The sequence below is a fragment of the Stenella coeruleoalba genome, assembly GCF_951394435.1.
Source record: "Stenella coeruleoalba genome assembly, chromosome: 15".
NCBI lineage: Eukaryota > Metazoa > Chordata > Mammalia > Artiodactyla > Delphinidae > Stenella > Stenella coeruleoalba.
The window spans coordinates 32,000,615-32,022,481 of NC_137161.1; the positions used below are offsets into that span (position 1 = coordinate 32,000,615).

Here is a 21,867-nt window from a genome sequence, read left to right on the forward strand (position 1 = left end):
GAAGGAAACATCTTGAGCCATGTAAATGAATCAATACTCTAGGAATGGTGAAACTATAAGAATAAAAAGGACCCAGATTATGTGAAAAAGAAGCTATTTCATATTTGGGTATAATAGAACAGCCAAAACTATTACCCCCCTCCAAAAAAAAAAAAAACCCACACACGTAGAAAGAAAATCTGGCAAGACAACACATTTGGAATAAACCCAGTCACTAAATTTTCAACAGAAAATAAATCAGTACATATTTCAAACCTGGCTAAATTCTATTTTCCTTCAGAGGAACCAAATGGAAGGATCACAATAAACGATACACATTTGTGTGAGGTGAATAAATTCACTGTTCCCCTTGACTATCAAAGACTTATTAAGTTGGCTTCTCCAGCAGACACTTAGAGGCTGGCCTTTCATTCATAATCTCAAAGCACAACTCGGAATATGTGCTGACAGCACATCCAGAATTCAGCAATAAAAGTAAAAGTAAGTGTATTCAATTCTGAAAGTAAATCCACTGTTAAGACTACATCCTTCAAACTAACGATTCACATTACAGTGTGTTCTGGTCAGTACCTTGAAGTCGAATACAAGGGGTAGTGGGAAAACAGAACTCACTGAGAATCCAGAAGCCCATGGTTGTGCGGACCATGCACGATGGTGTAAGTGCAGGAAAGACATTATCCAGTGGGCCTCAGGTGTCTTGCTCTGTAAAATAAGGGTGTTGGCCCATATCTGTGGTTTTTGCATGTTTGCTTTCAGTAATGAAACAAGCACCCTCAAATTGAATCTTATTCAAAGCTGGGAGGGGGGCAGTCTACATAAGTAGGTGGATGATGTCATTAAAATGGGGACTCAATACTCTTCACTATAAAGTTTTAATACACATTTTCCAGAAATAAAACCAAATTTTAAAAATCCCCAACCAGTAAATCAAAGATTCCATAACCATATGAACTTTGCTGAGAGCAGCAAAAAAAATACATTTACCAAGCTTTCTAGCAGCAGCCTGCAATGTTAGGCTGCACTATACCATATCTTTATCATTATTTGGTTACCCTAACACAATGCTGATTTTGAATTAAAGGGGGAAAAAAGAACATGCAAGACCAAGAAAGGCAAATATCAATTATTTTAAATCATTTAAAAATATAATCCATTTTAAAATTTAATTTTTTGGGTTAAAAAAAAGACATTCCTATTAGAATGGCTAAAACAAAAAGAAACTGCTAATACCAAATGCTAATAAGGACACAGAGCAAATGGAACTCTCATACACTCGTGATGCGTTTGTTAAAATGGCAAACCACTTTAGAAAACAGTTTGGCCATTTCTTATAAAGTTAAAACACACACTTACTCTAAGATCCAGCAATATACTCCTGGGTATCTACCCAGAGAAATGACAACTTTTGCTCAAACAAAAATCTGTACATAAATGTTTACAGTGGTTTACAATAGCCCAAACCTGGAAACAACATTCACCTTTAACTAGTGAATGGATAAACAAACCATGGAATATGCCTATTAAAATGTGGTATCATTTCACACCTACCAGATAATGCAGGAATAAAAGAGTTTAATAATACCAAGTGTGGGAAAGGCTGTGGATAAACAGGAATTTTCCCACTGTTGCCAGAAACGTAAATTGGTTCAAATACTTGGGAGAACAATTTGGTAACATCCAGCAGGTTGAAGATGTGTGTGCCCTATGATTCAGCAATGCCACTTCTCAGCATACTCCACCCCATTTTAACAGTATACAACCAACACATCAACAGGAGAATATAAAAATAAGTTCTGGTATGTTTAAACAGTGGAATAAAACAGAGCAGTTAAAACAAGTGAACTCTAGCCACTTGGATCAACATGGCTTGAAAACATACCTGAATGAGCAAGTAGGCTGCAGAACTCATACCACATGAGATCTTTTATTATGGGTTTTAAATCAGTCAATATTGTATGTTGACTTATGGATATGGAAACATATAATACAAAAGTAAAACTGTGGACTGCAAAGTTACCTCTAGGAGAGAGAGAGAAGATGATATTAGCAAAGGATACAAAAAGGATATTTAAAATGTTTTATTTTCTTATTTAAAAAAAAAAACCCTAAAGCAAAGACAATGTGGTTAGACTTATTAGACCTGGGTATCTGACACATGAGGGTTCATTCTTTCAATTTCTTTATATTTGAAATTTCCCAATTAAAAACAAAATTCTAACAAAGAAACTCCAGAAGTTTCACACAAAACACATGCAAAACACATGCAAAAACTGGTAAAAGCAGTTGCCTCCAGAGAGGGAAACTGGGAGCAGACAGAAGGGAGACTTACTTTCCATATCTGTCTTCATGTACTTTCTGAATTTTTTTCCATGTATATCCACTACCTTTTTTATTTTAAATTACAAATAAATCTGATGTACTCTTCACCTCAAATCTGACCCCTCTCCAAGGGGGGAAAAAAACTAAAATATTTTTATTTTGGATAAAGAAAGGCTACTAATGGAGATTCCAGCCCAGACTGTGCCCCAAATGAGCTCTGTCACCTTGGGAGGTGATTTAATCCACCCCTCTCCAAGGGCTGTGTCACTTCTAAAATCCTATTTTCTGCGAAAACACAAACATCTCTCCATAAATTGAAGATCTGAAATTCTAAGTATACCAATAAGGAGCAATAAGCAGTTCTCCTGTAATCCTGGGTGGAAAACTTTCAGAATCTGTAACAACAGGTCCACACAGACTGTCTGTAGTGATTGCCTCATGTCCTCTGTGGAATAAAGTGGGTAGAGATGTATAGAGATAGTCACTATTACTCAACACTCAATGAGACAGGAAGTTGAGGGAGCACTTATCTGATGACTTATTTTCTTAATGAACTAAAAAGTGGAGGTCATGGTGGAGAAGAAGGAGGCCAAGGATGAGATATGGGAAAGGAATGAGTAAAATTACTGACAAAGGAAAAAAAAAAAGTCAAGGATCTAGCTGAGCCCAAAACTTATAAATACGTAAAGGAGAAAGTCACCTTGTTATCCAATTTCTCTCCAGCAGAGTGCAACTAACAAAAAAAGATAGAAAAATTAAACAAGTAGGACTGTGCCACTGACGAAAGTTGGCAAGTTATGGGGCCAATTCAGAGAATGAGAAAACCAAGGTGTTGGTGAGATGACAGTAACGAGACTCCCTGAAGTCCACAGCAGGTAAGAAGGGTTGGGAAGGCAAGAGGAAGCCAGAGAACACCGAAGTGCCCAAGGAACAAGGACTGCTGGAGGAGAATAAATGAGAGCTAGGAAGGACAGGATGTGTGCAGAGGGGAGATTCTCCAAGCTCAAGGTTCCCAAAGTATCATCTGGGAGATAACAAGGCCCAAGAAAGCTGAAGTGAACTGGATGTAAAACTCCCTGGAAAAGATAATGTAAAGGGAGAGTGAGGTTTGAAGGCTGGATAAGCCAACAACTTAGAGACGATGTTAGAAGACACAGTGGAAAGAAACATAGCAAGCCAGGAGCCAACATCCAAGGCACATAAATGGCCAAGAAGTTGGTAGATGATGGCACAAAGTAAAGAGAGGATGGTATCACAGACTGATGTGAACTTCAAAACTGATAGGCATCAAGGCTGGAGAACACAGCCTGCTATTCTCACTACCTGGAATGCTATAACATCTGGAGAATTCCTATTCATACTTCAGATCTCTGTTTAAATGATCAATTCCTCAGCAAATTCCTTCCAGACCCCTCAAAATCCAAGTCAAACTGTTCACCTTCCTTCACTGTTCCCTCCAAAGCAATGACGCAATTCATGCCAAGTATCCTTCTTTATCCAAATTTATGCTCTTTTTGAGTTCATGCAGTGAGGAATCCACATTTTCCTGAATCTATCTGGTTCCTAAGTTTGGACTAGCAAAATAAAAGATTTCAGAAGGGTATACCCCAAAATTTATCCAGAGCCACCAGGTCAGGAAGGCAGGTTCTCTGATGAATTGGATTTAGGACACCTTAGCCACACACACTTAAAAGTAGTCCACTTGGCTGTAAGAATTCCTAACACATCAAGATTCCTTTTTAATTTTAATGTGATTCTCACTATATTGCTGATGGGAATATAATCATGTGTAAGCTTTCTTCTGAAAAATGTGAGAAATCCAAAAGATCATAAATAAAATGTATTACTTATAATTCACTCAGCAAATCATAAAATTACTAAATAATTTTTAACGTCCCTTAAGCAGGAAAGCACTTTGGATATACTGCTAGTGGGAGTAATTACTGGCTTTAACATTTCTAGATGGCCGTTTAACAACATTAATCAAAAGCTCTAAAAATACACCTAACCTTTGACCCAACAATCCTATTCTTAAAGAATTTATCATAACAAAATAATTAAAATAGGCTCAAATTTTTCAAAGTGAGAATGTTCACTAAATAGTGCTTAGAATAATCCAAAACTGGAAGGTAAATTATTAATGTCTAAAAATAGAAAACTGGTTGGTTAAATCGTGGGTTAATTCTTATAATAATATATTATGGGGATTAAAAAATTGGTAATAACATTTCACTGACATGGAAATGTGTTGACTGTGTCACTGAGTAGAGGAAAAGGCAGGTTACAAAACATACATGACAATCCTATTAAAGTTGTAGCCACACACACTTAAGCACGCACACGCACGCACGCGCGTGCACACACACACACGGAAAAACAGATTCTCCAGATGACAGGATTAAAACTGATTTTTTTCCTCTTATTTTTCTAGAATGTATATGTATCACTTTCAAATTTTTTAAACCTTAAATCACTGCATAAGGTCAATACTGAAATAAATATGAAGGCAACACAAACTAGAAAAAAAGAAGCTAAGGCACTCAAAACCAGTGCCGAAGAAACACACCCAACTGATGTAGTCAATGTGCTCGCTCCCCAAACAGCAGCTGACAGATGGGTCTCCCTGTAACGAAATGCCTAAGTTCCTCATTTCTGTGATTTGCTGAGAGCACCTGAGTAACTAAGGGAACCAAAGGTGTGGTTAAGAAGGTAGGCGTTCTTAATGTGCTGCAAACCTACCGGGTTCAGGGGTTCCTGATTTTCCTGTATTTCCTCATATCCTTTTATTCTCTGATTTCAACTCTTCCAAAGCCCATTTTTATCTAACAATAGTACTGTACTTCTTACTTAAGAAAAATTACATATATATATAAATTTTAAATGCTATGTTAAGAATTTTTTTTCTACTTCTCAAGCGAGGGAATAAATGGATTAACATCTAGAAATACTGCCTATCAATCGATCTAATTGTGAAATTGGTTCAGAAACAATTTTCAGGCAATGGGAAACCTCTCCATTTAACAGGAAAAAAATGAGAAAGGGGTGATAGAAACATCACTCAACTATGAGTATATTTTATTAGGCAGTCCTTAAATTGAAGTGTCTTACATTATGAAATACCCCAGAATCCAAAAGCTTACAACTTGACAACTCAGTAGATAAAGCAATGTGGTCTTGAGCTGTGCCACCCAATGTCACCAGCCCCATATGACTACTGAGCACTTGAAATGTGGTCAGTCCAACTGAGATATGTAAAATACACACCAGACTTCAAAGAGTTACCATGAAAAAAAAAGTAAAATCTCATTAATTTTTATATTGATTACATGAATAATGTTCTTTATACATTAGGTTATAAAATGTATTACTAAAATAAATTTTACCTGTTTTTAACTTTATTCACCATAGCTACTAGAAAATTACATATGTGACTCCCACTGTAATTGTATTGGACAGCACCAGTCTAAGAAAATGGATATCAGGAAAAAAAAGTAAATGTTATTTCATAGTAGATAACCATGGTAATCAGACTCCATTCAAAGAGTGTGTTCTGACACCTTTTTACAAATACACATATACACAACAGAGGCATGGCCATGTATCTTAGTCCAAATATCAAAGCAAACCCTATATCATATCCTACGTAATCAACTTTGCAGCCTGCACTATGATGGAGGTGAACAAGTGCCATAACCTAATTTCTCACTCACAGCACTGGGAGGAGGGAGGGAGTCAGATGTGAAAAAGGCCAAAGCAGAAATCCACGTGGTAACAAGCACAAGCTGAAAGGCCAAAAGGGGAGTCAGAGGCTCTTTTTGAGAAGCTCAGAACCAGCATAAGAAATTTAAATGAAACACAGGGTCCATCCAAGGGTAAACACTACTCAAATCCAAAAGGGCCTTATAATTACTAAATTGCAGGTTCTGGTTTTACATGGCAAACCTAAAACAAAATACCTGTATTTAAAACAAATTATCATCAGAGGGAATGGGACAAATTTATTGATGAGGTTTTTCCATACCAAACAGAAAGTCAGCAAACAACTTAGACAATTTATAGACAGTTGGTCTTAAGCCAACACTAACATGTTGATTTTAAAATATATCCAACTGAAAAGGCCAGAGTTGTTCTAATATGCTTCGAATCTCTTTATATAACCATTACAATCTTCCTTCCTTACCTTCTTATGCAAGCTCTGTAATCATCATCAGTGTTTATATAGTTTTGCAAAACTACTCAATTTCTCTGGTAAATATTTCTCTTGTTGCTACTGATCAAACTATAAACAACACAGCATTTTCATATAACATGTTTAGTAACGAGAAAGTAGGACACTGACGTCAACGGCATGAAGAATCTGTAAACCAAAAACACCAGAACTACCAGACACAGTGAGGCCTCTCAGAAATCAGCCTCCAATAAAATAGAAATTTCCCTTCCCTGCTCAGTTTTTGATCCAGTTTATATCTAAGTCCCTCCATATCTGTTGCAGTTCAATCAACTTCTAAAATGAGCCTGAATCAGCACCCAGTCTGTAGGCTCCATGTATTGGGCAGAGCTGTTGCTCTCAGCTATGAACGCCCAGGCAGTGAACTCTCACCTGTATGCTCTTTTTTTTTGTTTAATATTTATTTACTTATTTATTTGGCTGAGCAGGGTCTTAGTAGCAGCACACAGGATCTTTGTTGTCATGTGTGGCCTCTTCGTTGTCGCGTGTGGGCTCTTTTAGTTGCGGCATACGGGTTCTTGTTGCAGCATAAGGGATCTAGTTCCCTGACCACGGATCAAACTCAGGCCCCCTGCACTGGGAGCGCGGAGTCTTATCCACTGGACCACCAGGGAAGTGCCTATATGCTCCTGTTAACAATGATGAAAGGTACTATCAAGGCTTCTCTTTTTCCCAGTTTAGTAAGAGGTCAATATTTTGGCATCTGTACTGACAGTCTCAAAGAAAATGGAATAAACCAACTGTTTGGCTAGCTTCCTGAACTGCCACAACTGTCTAAGCACTGAAATGGAAATGGGAGTACATGTGAAGCAATATACCTAGACAGACTGGAACAACTAGTGAACTAAAGAAACACTGCCTAATTATCAAACAGTGCATGAGAGCTCAGAAAAGCAGGAATTCAACAGGGCTTGAAACTGTCAGAAATGACTTTTGGGAACTGGGACTTGGCACCAGCCTTGAAAGATGGAGAGTCCTGAGCAGGAGGCCACCATGGGGTCAGTCCAGAGGTAGGCATGAAAACAGGCTAACCAGGGCACACTAGATGGAGGAAGAAATCGCCTCACAGGATCTTCGGAGTCTCCAAAGTCCAATGTGAATGCAACACAGCTTTATGACACATGAGCTTCTGGACAGATGATAAGAGTTAGCAAGAGTCCACCGCTGGATACTCAAGATAAGAGATCAAGAAGCTACTGCGTTAATCCAACTATACGGATCTTGGCAAGTGGGACGATGGAAACAACAAGGGATGGATAGTGGGAGTGATTTCTAAAAAAAAGAAAAATCTAAGACTTGGTGTCAAAGATGACCTCTGGGAGAACAAGAATGTTCCCCCTTCAGAAATAAGTAAATGGATTTGACAGGCAAGTAATGAATGAAGTTTGGACGTGTTGAATTTGAGCTGGTGGTGGCATGTACATCTGACAAGTGTCCAACAAAGACCACCAGAAATTGAGAGAAGCTCTATGAAAGAACAGAGCAGAGAAAGAGATTTGTGAATTGAAATAGAAAAATGGTAACTGAAACTCTGGGATTGGGAGACCATTTATTTTGCAGATATCCCCAAACACAGCTGCCTTCCCCTCACCTCCCTTATCTTTAGCAATTATTACTTTTAAGAATGCAAAACATATAATTTAATGATGATGGCTTAAGGAAAAAAAACTACACACAGAAAACAAAAGGAATGAAAGAAATACACAAAAATATTCACAGTGATGTCATTAAGTAGAGGATTCAAGGATATTTTCTTCTTCCTAATTTTTGTAATTTCCCAAGTTTTATTTATTTTTTAAAATAGCAAGCATAGCTTCTATTAGAAAATAAAAAATATGTTTTAAAAAGGCATGATTCCCTCTAAGCATTTTTTTTTTTTTTTTTTTTTTTTTTTTTTTTTTTTTTTGCGGTACGCGGGCTTCTCACTGTTGTGGCCTCTCCCATTGCAGAGCACAGGCTCCGGACGCGCAGGCCCAGCGGCCATGGCTCACGGGCCCAGCTGCTCCGCGGCATGTGGGATCTTCCCAGACCGGGGCACGAACCCGCGTCCCCTGCATCGGCAGGCGGACTCTCAACCACTGCGACACCAGGGAAGCCCCCCTCTAAGCATTTTTGAAAGTTCTTATAACTGTACACCTAGTGAATTTATTTCACTGTATGTAAATTAAAATTAAATAGACAAAAATACCATTGATGTAGTGTTTGACATTCACCATACTGAATAAATTTCGTCTTGACAAGACAAAATGAGAGAATGTTTATCAGTAGGAATATAAATTCTTGCAGCTTCTCAATCTTCAATTTGCCAGTATCTATCAAAATTTTAAAAACTGGAAAATCTTATCACTGTGCCCAACAATTTTATGGCTAGAAATTTACTTATGGGTAGTCTCTCCAAAGTATGTACAAGAAATTTCACTACATTATTATTTATAATAGCAAAAATTTTTAAATAACCAAAACGCCCATCAAGCTTTAGGATGAGGGAGATGGTAGAAGGAAAGGAGAGAAAAAAAGTAATGTTCCTTAGTAATGTATTTGTGCTTAGTCTCACTACTTAAATTGCTGAATACCTGAATAAGAGCGAGGGAACAGGTCTTCAATTTCTTTACCCCCAGGCTTCACACCTGTGACCCTGACCAAGAACCCCAACAGCAACAGGCACTCAAATGTTAGTGGATTAAAAAAAAGTCAAAAGCATGTAAATGAAAATGAAAATATTTACCTCCTACCTTGTAATTAGTGTAAGTGGCAAGACCGTGCCTGTTTGTTTTCTAGTTTAAGCTACTTATGTGGAATTTGGCCTTTATTAAAGAAGTATTACCTTATCATTAGCATTAACCTAATAATTATTCCCAGGATTGCATTTAGACCTTTGCTGACATGTGCAAAGGGCAAAGTCAAGCACAAAAGGACCGTCAGTACAACTCTCACAAAATGCAGAACAAGAAAGATCGTGTTTCAGATGCAGACCTGTCCTTATGCTTTCCATTACAAGCTGCTGAGCTACATTTCCTTGTGCTGCCAAAGCCCAAGCTCAAAACAGCATGTGGAGTCCTGGTTAGTGGAGTTAAGACCTAGCCAGAGAAAAACAAATGGTAAATCAAAATAAAAAGTAATAATAAACCTGGCAGGAGGTTTATGCAGTCTACTTTTCAATGGGCCATGCTCAATCCTAGAACTCGCTCTATTACTTCTTCCCTCTAAAGGAATATCTCCAAGGCCCTAATGCATCCCTAGGTAGGATTACAAATTTTTCAGTCCCTTAAAAATTAACTCTCCATTTGCACAAAATATTTTGAAAGACAGTATTTTAGAGCACCAGAAGAAGTAAATTTTGTTACCCAGTGGGCTTTCTTGATAATTGTTTTAACTCCATATTCCCTAGCACAGGGCCTCAAATTTTAAAAACTTTTAAAAGATTTTAGTTCTCACTATGTGCCAGGCATTGTACTATATATCCTATGTGTGAAATTCCATCTTCACAACAACCCTTGGGAAAAACTGGGCCCACACTTTATAAGTAAGAAAACCCAGAAGGGGTGAGGCCTCCTGGTCAAGGTCCTGGAGCTTATAGGAGACGTGACAAGACAGGGGACAGAGCCCATCAGGACTGTGACAGCAGAACCCTCACTTTTCATTATGACTCTACATTGCCTTCAATGCTACCACTAGAATAAACTGCAGGTACTGTATTTGTGGGAAAACAGAAGACTTAATTACTCAAAAATCACTTTCTTTTAAAGCCTCTTAAAAATGTATCAATACGTTGGGGGGTGGGGTGTGCTTCCAAAAAAGCTGGGTCACGTTCTGTTTTTTTAAGCTTGGTAGACAGATATTCATCTTACTGTTTATTAAATGAACGTGTTTTATACATGCTTGTACCTATGCATGCATTTCACAATAAAAACCCAGAGCCTGACTCAGGCAGCGTCTCTGGAATAGTCAATGCAACACCGGTTATGAGCCTGACCCTCCATTATAAAGAAAAACGTATGAGATGACTATAGTTTAGCCAGACACCAACAAGTTCTTCACTGGAAAATATTTAGGCTGTGAATCTTTCAACTTCACTGTTTGTTCTAGGGCAACTTAGCATTGCCACTCACAGATGACTCTAGGTAAATAAGCACACAAATGCCATCAGAGTTATACCCGTTCCAGGCTTCAACGAGTGTCCAGTGATCCTGTATTTTTTTTTTTAATTTCAGAAACTAAACATTGGTCTTTTGCTGTTTGGGACAAAAAATACTAGTCATTTTAAATGATTAGAATATGAATAGAGAAATTATGGTTTTTTCCTGCCAAAAAAAAAACGGGGGGGTAATTTACTTCCCAAAATAAAATCTTCATAACCATAAATCAATTTTAAGTTATGTTTATTAAAAATTTACAGAGTCAAAAGGGAGGTATCCATCAGTGAAGATTAGTCAAGAAGAGGAATAGTGGGAAGAACATGGAAAAAAGTAACAAGAAAAGCGTTAAAAGAATATCTTTTTTTAGTGAAACAAATTATATACTTTGTACTTTGAAAAATGCAAGTTGCACAACATGTATAGTATAATCTGACTTTTATTAAAAGTATAATTACATAGAACATACTTGTGGACACAGGAATGGGTTGGGATGGCTAAACATCAAGCTGCCTTGAGTGTAGGGGGCATAAGAGTCTGTATGACTTTCAAAATTTGCTTTATCCAATTCTGACAAGTTAGAATTATTTTCCAACATGCATATGCTTCTTTTATAAATCATTTAAAAAGCTAAAAAATATTGTTTTAAAAAAAGGTTCCATGACGGCAAAGTTGCAATTAACAAAATATCATTTAGACAAATCACAGAAAAATTCTGAAAGTGAAAGTACTATGACTCTATGAATACTTATTTTTGGAAAGTATTTTTTTAAGCTGATTGGTAAGATGAGTGTTTGGAAGAACTCACTTTCTACGCTACTGAACAACTATCAGAGACCAAAACACAGAATTGGGTCAGAGGTTCTATCAGTAATATTGGGGAAATGCAAACATATTTTTAAAAAAGGAATCTTGAGAAAGGAATTAAGCAGGAGGAGCCACTCAACAAAAACAAGACTGAGTTATCAAGTGAGCATCCTTGAACTTCTGTCAAGTGGCCCTGTAACACCCCTCCCCTTCGTAGGCTCCACTGTACTCTGGAAACATGAAAACCTGCCCTTTGCACACAAGGCTACCCAGCTGACATCATAGCCCAGGCCCTTGAGAGCATTTCAGAGGAGACGTCACGTGGAGGGAGAACAATGACGTGCCACCCGACTTTCCCCCAACAAAGGCCACTCCCCACTCACAGGAAACTGTTCACAGTGCTTCTCTTCTTCTTTTTTTTTTTAAATAAGTTAATTAATTTATTTATTTTTTGGCTGCATTGGGTCTTCGTTGCTGCAAGTGGCCTTTCTCTAGTTGCGGTGAGCGGGGGCTACTCTTCGTTGCGGTGCGCGGGCTTCTCATTGCGGTGGCTTCTTTTGTTGCAGAGCACGGGCTCTAGGCACATGGGCTTCAGTAGCTGTGGAACGTGGGCTCAGTAGTTGTGGCTCACAGGCTCTAGAGCGCAGGCTCAGTAGTTGTGGCGCACAGGCTTAGCTGCTCCATGGCATGTGGGATCTTCCCAGACCAGGGCTCGAACCCGTGTCCCCTGCATTGGCAGGCAGATTCTTAACCACTGAGCCACCAGGGAAGTCCTCTCTTGTTTCTTAATTGGGGTGTGCAAAAGTGCTACATGCTGGGGTTGCCAGACTTTGATTTCCTAGAGGAAAAAAAAGTCACCAAAAAAATGTGGTAGGAATAATACAGAATTGTCATTTTTGCATTTTACCATTTCCTTAAAAAGGGATGTTAACACTTCAGAAGCAGGAAAGAGATAACCCCAGGGCCAATACCATTCACAAGTCAGAAACTATGAGCAGCCAAATCATTATATCAATTCAGTAGATGCCAAACAGGCTGACAAAACACCTACTCCTGATTTAACAAACAAAAACAAAAGCTCTTCAATTAAAATTATAACGATACTTGCTGAATATAACAAAAAATATCTTCTGAAAACATGGGCAAACACAAAAATACTATATACTCTTCATTTAGTTTGTATATTTTAAAGGACTTATAAAAGAAGCACATGTGTATGTACCTGAAAATCTAGATGAAATGAGCAATTTTTTTAGGAAAACTGTTTTTTGAAATCCTGAATAAGTAACAATAAACAAATAGAGAAAAGTACGAAAGCAAAGAATTATTCACAAGAAAGGTGCCAGGGACTTCCCTGGTGGCGCAGTGGTTGGGAATCCACCTGTCAATTTAGGGGACACGGGTTCAAGCCCTGGTCCAGGAAGATCCGGAGCAACTAAGACCGTGTGCCACAACTACTGGGCCTGCACTCTAGAGCCCGCGTGCCACAACTACTGAGCCCGCATGCCACAACTACTGCAGCCCGCGTGCCTAAAGCCTGTGCTCGGCAACAAAGAGAAGCCACCGCAATGAGAAGCCCACACACCACTACAAAGAGTAGCCCCCGCTTGCCGCAACTAGAGAAAGCCCGCACACAGCAATGAAGACCCAATGCAGCCGATAAATAAATAAATAAATTTATTTTAAAAAAGAATAAAGAAAGGTGCCAGACTCAGACAAATTCACAGGCCAGTTATTTCCTAATCTTCCTGGTAAGAAATGGGAAATTGGTAACCTTCCCAATTTCTTCTGGAAAAACTGACAAGCTAACAAAGAAAGCACAAGAGAAGAAAACTGTATGTTAACCTCACTTGCCATTCCTAGATTTTTTTTTTAACTTTTGCAAATATGACATGCAAAGAATGACATCTGGTTTTAATCCTGATTTCTTTGATCCATATGTCTACAGTTCTCTTATGAACTGTAAGTGACTTTTGCCCATTTTTTTCAATAGGTTTGTTTTTTTTCTTGTTCATCTGTAAGAGCTCCTTATAAATTAAGCACATTAACTCTTTGTTGGGTTGCAAAATTATCCCCAGAAAGAGCAAAAGACTGCTTTTTCCATTTTGTTTGTACCACCTGAAATGAAGGATTTTTTTAATTAATTTCTCTTAAGTCAAATCTAGTATCTTTTTGCAATTTCTTCTATCACTTTCATGCTTAGAAAGTCCCTCTCCATTCCAAGATCAGAGAAACAGTCACCATTATTTTCAGCCAGATGTTTTTGCTCAAAATCATTTTAATATATGTAACATCCATCTCTAAAAAATGCATATTTAATAAAATCACTGTTCAAGAAAATAACTAGATGAGTATAATTATATTAACTTTAGTTGTAGAACAAGTCTAAGTAAATTATGACAGTAAAGTACTTTATGATAAAATACTACAAAGCCATTCTATAGTACACTATCTGATGACATGGGGAAATAGTCATGAACTGCTACTAAGTGGGGGGAAAAAAGGCAGAATACCATTTTTATATAAAAACTACACTTATTTGAAAAGCCAGGCAGTATAGACACTTACCTAAACATTAACAGTGATCCTCCCTGGGTGTCAGATTCCAAGTGGTGTCATTTCTTTATGTTTTTTTGTTTTATACATTACTTATGAATTTGTATTATATTTGTGATTAGAAAAAAAGTTTAAAATTCATAAATACATATGCAAAAAGAGTCACTAAAAATTTTTGCCCACATGCTTAAGTTGCAATTGTCTTTCAAAAAAAATAAGATGCCTTTCCTTCACTTATTTAATCCCATATTACAAATGGGATAATAAAAACTTAGTTCAAGAAAAATGGGGGTCTTGCCAATCTACCTAATTACCTAAATCAGGCAGTAATGCCTGATTTATATTCTTGGCAAAATGACCAAGTTAATATCACAAGCCAATGGCAAAGATCAGTGGTGATAGTAACTCAAACTCAGCTAACACAAATGGTTCCATTTTCCCTAGTAGACTGTGCCTCAGTGTATGAATGAGCACTGCCCAGCTCAATCAAGCTGAAAAGCCTGTTTTATGTACACTAACCCAAAACCTCCTTGGATGCAACTAGAGATTATCATACTAAGTGAAGTAAGTCAGAAAGAGAAAGACAAATACCATATGATATCACTTACATGTGGAATCTAAAATATGGCACAAATGAACCTACCTACAAAACAGAAACAGACTCACAGACATAGAGATCAGACTTGCGGTTGTCAACGGGGAGGGGGAGAGGGAAAGATTGGGAATTTGGGGTTGGTAGATGCAAACTATTACATTTAGAACGGATAATCAACAAGGTTCCCTGTATGGCACAGAGAACTATATCCAATCTCCTGGGATAAACCATAGTGGAAAATAATATATAAAAAAAGAATGTCTATATGTGTAAAACTGAGTTACTTTGCTATACAGCGGAGATTGGCACAACAGTGTAAATCAACTATACCTCAATTAAAAAAAAAACTCTAAAACCTTTCCAAAATGTCTAGGAGTGATCACAATTAGATACTGACCAGATTAAAATACCGGGAGTCAAAATTTTGAACTCAAAACTAGTGAAGACCTGGAGATGGTCATGCCAGAGTCCCAGACAGGCTGCTTCTCCCAAACTGTGCCCCAGTGCCTGACCCAGCACTCTGCCCAAAGACGGTGCTCAACAAAGGAGGGTGGGAGAAGGAACACAAAGAGTTTAGAAATCCTGCAGCAGAGACTCACATCCAGTAGAGGCAGCAGGATAACCAGAACCCAGACCAGACTCATTTCTCCTGAGAAGCTATGGAGAGGAAAACAGTGCCAGGATGGCAGAGGGCTCTTAGTGCCTACTCCATGCCTCTGCTACACTAAGTTCCCGGCCCACAACCTCGAGGAGTTAGCCCTAAAATGTAGTTAGGATGAGTGTTTCTAGAGACCTGGAATACAAGGGGAAGCCCATTTTTTGAAAAAAGCCTAAAGGATATCATCAGAGTCACATAAGGCTATTATCAAAGTATGATGCAGAAGTCTCAAATTCTATTTTTTAATAGTACTGGAGCAAAAGTAAGGAATTAAGGCACAAGAGCTCCATCAACTCAAAATAGACATATGTGCCCAAAGGGTCAAGCACTAAACACCAAAAGTACCAAAATTTAAAACTTGAGTGGAAAGTTTATAAATGACACCTAGCCTCACTTTCTGGCTGCTTAGAATAAGAGCACCCAACTTTCAGACCATACCACTTAAAGTTCCCATTTACTGGGACCAAGATGTTGAAAACTCTTCAAGTTCAAATTTTATTTTTTAATTCAGCTGATTATCCCAAGCATATTTTAACAGACAAGCAAACTTGAAATCTAAAAAATATTTTAAACAAAATCATGTTCTGATTATTCATCTTTAAGAAAAATATTTCCTTTGAAAAAAGATTAGATTTTTATTTTGAAAACTAAACCCCAAGAAAAATGAACTACAAATAAAAAATGTATGTCTTGAATACATCATAAAATAAAATTATAAGGCAAAATGGGCAAAATATCTGTAACATTTTTTAAAGTGCTAATATCCTGGATATAAAAAGAACTGCTGGGCTTCCCTGGTGGTGCAGTGGTTAAGAATCCGCCTGCCAATGCAGGGGACACGGGTTGGAGCCCTGGTCCAGGAAGATCCCACATGCCGCGGAGCAACTAAGCTCGTGTGCCACAGCTACTGAGCCTGCACTCTAGAGCTCATGAGCCACAACGACTAAGCCCACGAGCCACAACTACTGAAGTCCATGTGCCTAGAGCCCGTGCTCCGCAACAAGAGAAGCCACCGCAATGAGAAGCCTGCACACCGCAACAAAGAGTAGCCCCCACTCGCTGCAACTAGAGAACGCCCGCACGCAGCAACGAAGACCCAACACAGCCAAAAATAAAGTAAATAAATTTTTTAAAAAAAGAGAACTGCTATAAATCACCAGGAAAAAGATGAACACAAGACTAGAAAAATTGGTGAAAGAAATGAGTAAGCCAAACAAAATACAAATGGCAAAAAAACCTCATTAAAAAGTGTTCAAACTCACTAGTTATCAAAGAAAAGCAAAAGAAACATGGTTCTATCCTTCACCCAAATTGTTTAAAAAAATTTTTTTAAGTTTAAATAATAACAGTAATTCCCTAACCTGGATGCAGAAGTATCTGGCATATATGTTACATATGTATCAAAGCCTTAAAAATGCAAATGATATCCCCTCCAAAAATGTAGTCTGAAGAAAAAAAAATCAGAAAGATGCATATAGATTTCTGTACAAGGCTGTTCACCACTGTATTATGTTCACCACAGCAAAAAAAAAAAAGAAAAGAAAAAGGCCCTGTATGATCTCTATTTTGAAACACACACAAATAAACATACATGTATGCATGCATATATACACAAATTTTACTTTCAAATAAATCAGAAAAAAAAGGATCATCAATGAGTAAACGAAACTATTTTGTGTATGAGTTTTCACCACAATCCTAATATTCCTTAATATCTCTAAGACAGGATACCAGTCCCACTTCCAGATCTTTTCCCAGTAATTCTTATCTTAATTCTGACCAATTGCTACATATACTTTAAGAGTGATTCTAACCAACAGCTTCTGTGTTCTCCATATCATAATCCCTGAAATCACTGTGAATTTCCTGCATATTCTTCGCAGATCACCCCATTTCCTAGAGCGAAAAGAAAAAGAACACTAAAATTCCTGAGAAATAACAGACACTCTCCAGGGACTCCACTCTATCCTTGCTCTCTGTACAGATTAGGGACAACTACACATACCCGGGAGGAAGTCAAAAGCAAAATCATTTCTTGGGAGAATAACATCAGTGATTATATTAAATTAAGAGAAAGTGCATAGACCTCTCTAATACATTCTTCACCAAAGTGATCTAATGCTCCACACGAGGATCTCACAGTATGTTTAGTCAACTATTCAAAGTCTTTAAAAGCGGTAAATATCTGCATTTTAGTTCATTTATAGCAAGGGTTCTCAAAACCCGGCTGCACACCAGAATCACCTGCGAGATTTTTTAAAACCTCTATGCTTATGCTGTATTCTGATCAACTGCACCCTAGTTGATTCCAATTTGCTGTCAAGGTTAAGGACCACTGACTTGAAGCATGTTTTTCAAACATCAGATAATGACCCACCAGAGTAGAGAAATCAATGCAGCGGGCTGGGGCCAGCAACTTTTAATTAAAAAATAAATAAAAGAATGGAACAGACTAGAAGAAAATATCAGAATGTATTGCTCCTAGTGCAGATACATATATTCTCAAGAAATTTTTCAATTAAAAATATATAATTCTTGCTAACACATATACATGGAATCTAAAAAAAAAAAAAATGTTCATGAAAAACCTAGGGGCAAGAGGGGAATGAAGATGCAGACCTACTAGAGAATGGACCTGAGGATATGGGGAGGGGGAAGTGTAAGCTGGGACAAAGTAAGAGAGTGGCACAGACATATATACACTACCAAATGTAAAATACACAGCTAGTGGGAACCAGCCGCACAGCACAGGGAGATCAGCTCAGTGCTTTGTGACCACCTAGAGGGGTGGGATAGGGAGGCTGGGAGGGAGGGAGATGCAAGAGGGAAGAGATATGGGGATATATGTATACGTATAACTGATTCACTTTGTTATAAAGCAGAAACTAACACACCACTGTAAAGCAATTATACTCCAATAAAGATGTTAAAAAATATATATATAATTCTTGACAATACTACCCAGATTGATCTACAGATTCAGTGTAATCACTATCAAAAATTCCATCTGCTTTTTTGGCAAAAATTTGGCAAACTGATCCTAAAATTCAAATGGAAATGCAAAGGACATAGAATAGTCAAAACAATCTTGGAAAAAAACAAAATGGAGGACTCACACTTTCCAATTTCAAAACTTAATACAAAGCTGTGGTAATTAAGACAGTATAGTACCAGTATACAGATAAACATATAAATCAACAGAATAAAATTGAGAATTCAGAAATAAATCTTAACATTTGTCAGGTGATTTTTGACAAGGGTGCCAGGACAATTCAATGGGGGAAAGAATAGCCTTTTCAAAAAATGTTGCTGAGATGACTGGAAATCCACACATAAAGGAATGAAGTTGGACCCCTACCTCACGCCATATACAAACAGGATCAAAGACCCAAATCTATGAGATAAACTTATAAAACTCTTCAAAGAAAACACAGGGGTAAATCTTCTTAGATATGACAACAAAAGTACAAGCAACAAAAAAAGAGAAACGGGACTTTAACAAAATTAAAAACCATAAGTTTTTAATTAAAATTTCAGAAAGTTTAATTTAAAACTCGAAGTTTCAAAGGACACCAGCAAGAAAGTAAACACAACACATAAAATGGTAAAAGTTATTTGTAAAGTATATATCAGATAAGGGACTCATATGTCAAATATATTAAGAAACCTTACAACTCAACAATAAAAAGACAATCCAATTTAAAAATGGGCAAAGGATTTGATAGACATTTCTCTAAAGAAGACATACAATGGGCCAACAAGCACATGAAAAGATGCTCCACACCATTAGGAAAATGCAAATAAAAACCACAAGACACACTTCACACCCACTGAGATGGCTATACTCAAAGACAGACAATAATGCATGTGGAGAAACTGGAACCATCATAAATTGCTGATGCACCCACTCTGCAAAAGTTTGGCAGTTCCTCAAAATTTTAAACACAGAATTACTATATAATCCAGTAATTCCACTCCTTGATATTTACCAAAGAAAATTAAAAACATGATCACACAAAAACATGTACATGAATGTATATGCATGTACACAGCAGCATTATTCATAATAGCTGAAATTTAGAAACATTCCAAATGTCCATCAACTCATTAATGGATAAACAAAATGTGGCACTGATTCTTGCAACAAGGTGGATGAACCATAAAAGCATTATGCTAAGTAAAAAGCCAATCACAAAAGACCACATATTGCATGATTCCATTTATATGAAATGTCCAGATAAGGCAAATTCACAGAAATAGAGTACAGATTAGTGGTTGCCAAGGCCTGGTAGGGGGAGGGAAGAAAGGGGAATGACTGCTAATAGGTATGGTTTCTCTTTGGGGTGAAAAAAAATGTTCTGAAATTAGATAGTGGTGATGGTTACACAAATCTAAAAACAACTGAAGCGTACCTTTCAAAGGGTAGACTTTATGGTGTGTGAATTATATCTCAATAATGCTTTTTTTTAAGGCTAGCCGGTCAAGTGCCCCTTCCCTGTCATTCCCACAGAACCTCATATGGTTCCTTTACCATACAATAAAAAGGTTATTTATTCGTAGTAACTCAAAGGCCTTACTTCTGAGCCTTATATTTCATGACCAGATCACAAAATCGCTTTGGGTGACACACTAATTTTTTTAGTTAGTGAAATAGAAATAGAAAATATCAGAATACACAGCATATAATGTTTTTGTGACACTTGTTTTTGAGATACACACACACAGACACACAGACATATATATGTTGATGAAAAATGAGTCAGTCAAAACAAAGTCTAGAAAATATATTGTAGAAGTTGACTGACACCTATTCAAGAAACAAAACAAAGGACTTCCTTAGCGGTCCAGCGGTTAAGACTGCGCTTCAAATGCAGGCGGGCTCAGGTTCGATGCCTGGTCGGCGAACAAGGATCCCACAAGCCGCTTAGTGTGCCGACCCCCCCCCCCAAAAAAGAAACAAAACAATAAGTACAAGATCTCAGAGTCAAAAACAAATTGAAAGAAAATTGAAACCACTTTGGAGCATCACCCTAGGCAATGAACTAAACATTAGAAAAAGTGAACTGGGGACTTCCCTGGTGGCACAATGGTTAAGAATCCACCTGCCAATGCAGGGGACACGGGTTCAAGGCCTTGTCCGGGAAGATCCCACATGCTGCGAAGCAACTAAGCCCGTGCGCCACAACTACTGAGCCTGCACTCTAGAGCCCAAGAGCCACAACTACCAAGCCCACGTGCCATAACTACTGAAGCCCATGCACTTAGAGCCCAGGCTCCGCAACAAGAGAAGCCACCACAATGAGAAGCCCACGCCCCACAACAAACAGTAGCCCCCGCTCTCCACAACTAGAGAAAGCCTGCGCGCAGCAGCAAAGACCTAACGCAGCCAAAATATAAATTAATCTAAAAAAGAAAAAGTGAATTGGACCCCATGTCTGTTTTTATTGATCTAGTGAAGTAATAAAAGATTCCCTACCCCATTTACCTCCCAGGACTTCTGCGTGGGTTCAGAGGAGCCTCCTGCTCCTAGGATGTTCAGGATCCCTGCCGGAAATGCAGGGCCCCAACTTACACTAGGTGTCAAAAAGCAGGTACAAAAAGGAGAACAGAAAAGGGAAAAATCGATATTGCTAGTATATTGTTTATCTTCACAGGGATGAAAAAATAATGAGAAACAAGAACCCACAAAACTTCTCTGAGGGAGAGAACATTTTCAAAGACTGAGGGTCAGAATCCCTGACACAAAAGATGCAAACAGCACAGAATATCTGAACCTGAAGGAAAGATATAACTTGTATAATTCCTTCCAGCAAGAAATTTGAGGTCATCCTTAAATCAGCATGGAAACTGAATTTGGAGAATTACCACAAAAACAGGAACAGACTCTACAAAGAATTTTTTTTATGGTACATAAAATTCCAGGGTCAATGTCAAGGTGACAAACTTTGTTCATTCAAAACACTATGTATATTGTAATTTAGTGAAAAAGACATTGAAAATAGGACACTTTACTATCATTAAAGATTATATACAATAATGCATTCCAATAAATATTGAAAATAAGAAGGACCACTACCACATTTAAACCTGTTCTGTAAGTACTCTGCAGTTTATATTAAGAAAAAGAGGTATTTAAGAAGAAAAAAAAACAACAAATGATGGTTTGCAGCTATTATGACTGCCTATCTAAGAAACTAAAGAGAATCAACTGAAAAGTAAGAATAACAGAGTTTGGTTAGGTAGTACACCAGCACCAGCTATTTCATTTTCCTTGTTGACACACAAAATGACTGTTTCCCAGCTCCCTTGCACCTAGGATAGGGCTAAGAGACTGTGGAAGAAAATACTACTAACTCCAAGCTTGACCCATAAAAAAAATCGTCCATACACAAAATTTGCCAAAGTCTGGCAAACTTAGAGGCCAGAGTTTGAAGTCAATTGTGTTATAAGATGGAAGGAGTCTAAATCCCCAACTCACCAGTTAGGGGAGAACCTGTGAGCAAGAAATAACTTTTTATTTTGTTAAGTGTACAGATTTTGGCTAGCATTAACTAAGCTGAACAACATTAGA

General features: G+C 37.7%; 1 protein-coding gene across 2 annotated transcripts in view; it reads right to left on the bottom strand.

The window, feature by feature from the left end:
- Nucleotides 1-21,867, bottom strand: part of SLC23A2 (solute carrier family 23 member 2) — a 148,348-nt gene that overhangs the window by 117,738 nt on the left and 8,743 nt on the right. The window contains exons 1-2 of one of the 2 annotated variants that reach the window (XM_079944026.1): nt 1,880-4,825; nt 613-702 (exon numbers count right to left, since the gene is read on the bottom strand). The exons of the other annotated variant lie outside the window; for it this stretch is intronic. The gene's annotated coding sequence lies outside the window, so the exon portion shown is untranslated. Of the gene's footprint in view, nt 1-612; nt 703-1,879; nt 4,826-21,867 lie in introns of those variants that run through there. 2 annotated transcript variants of the gene reach the window in all.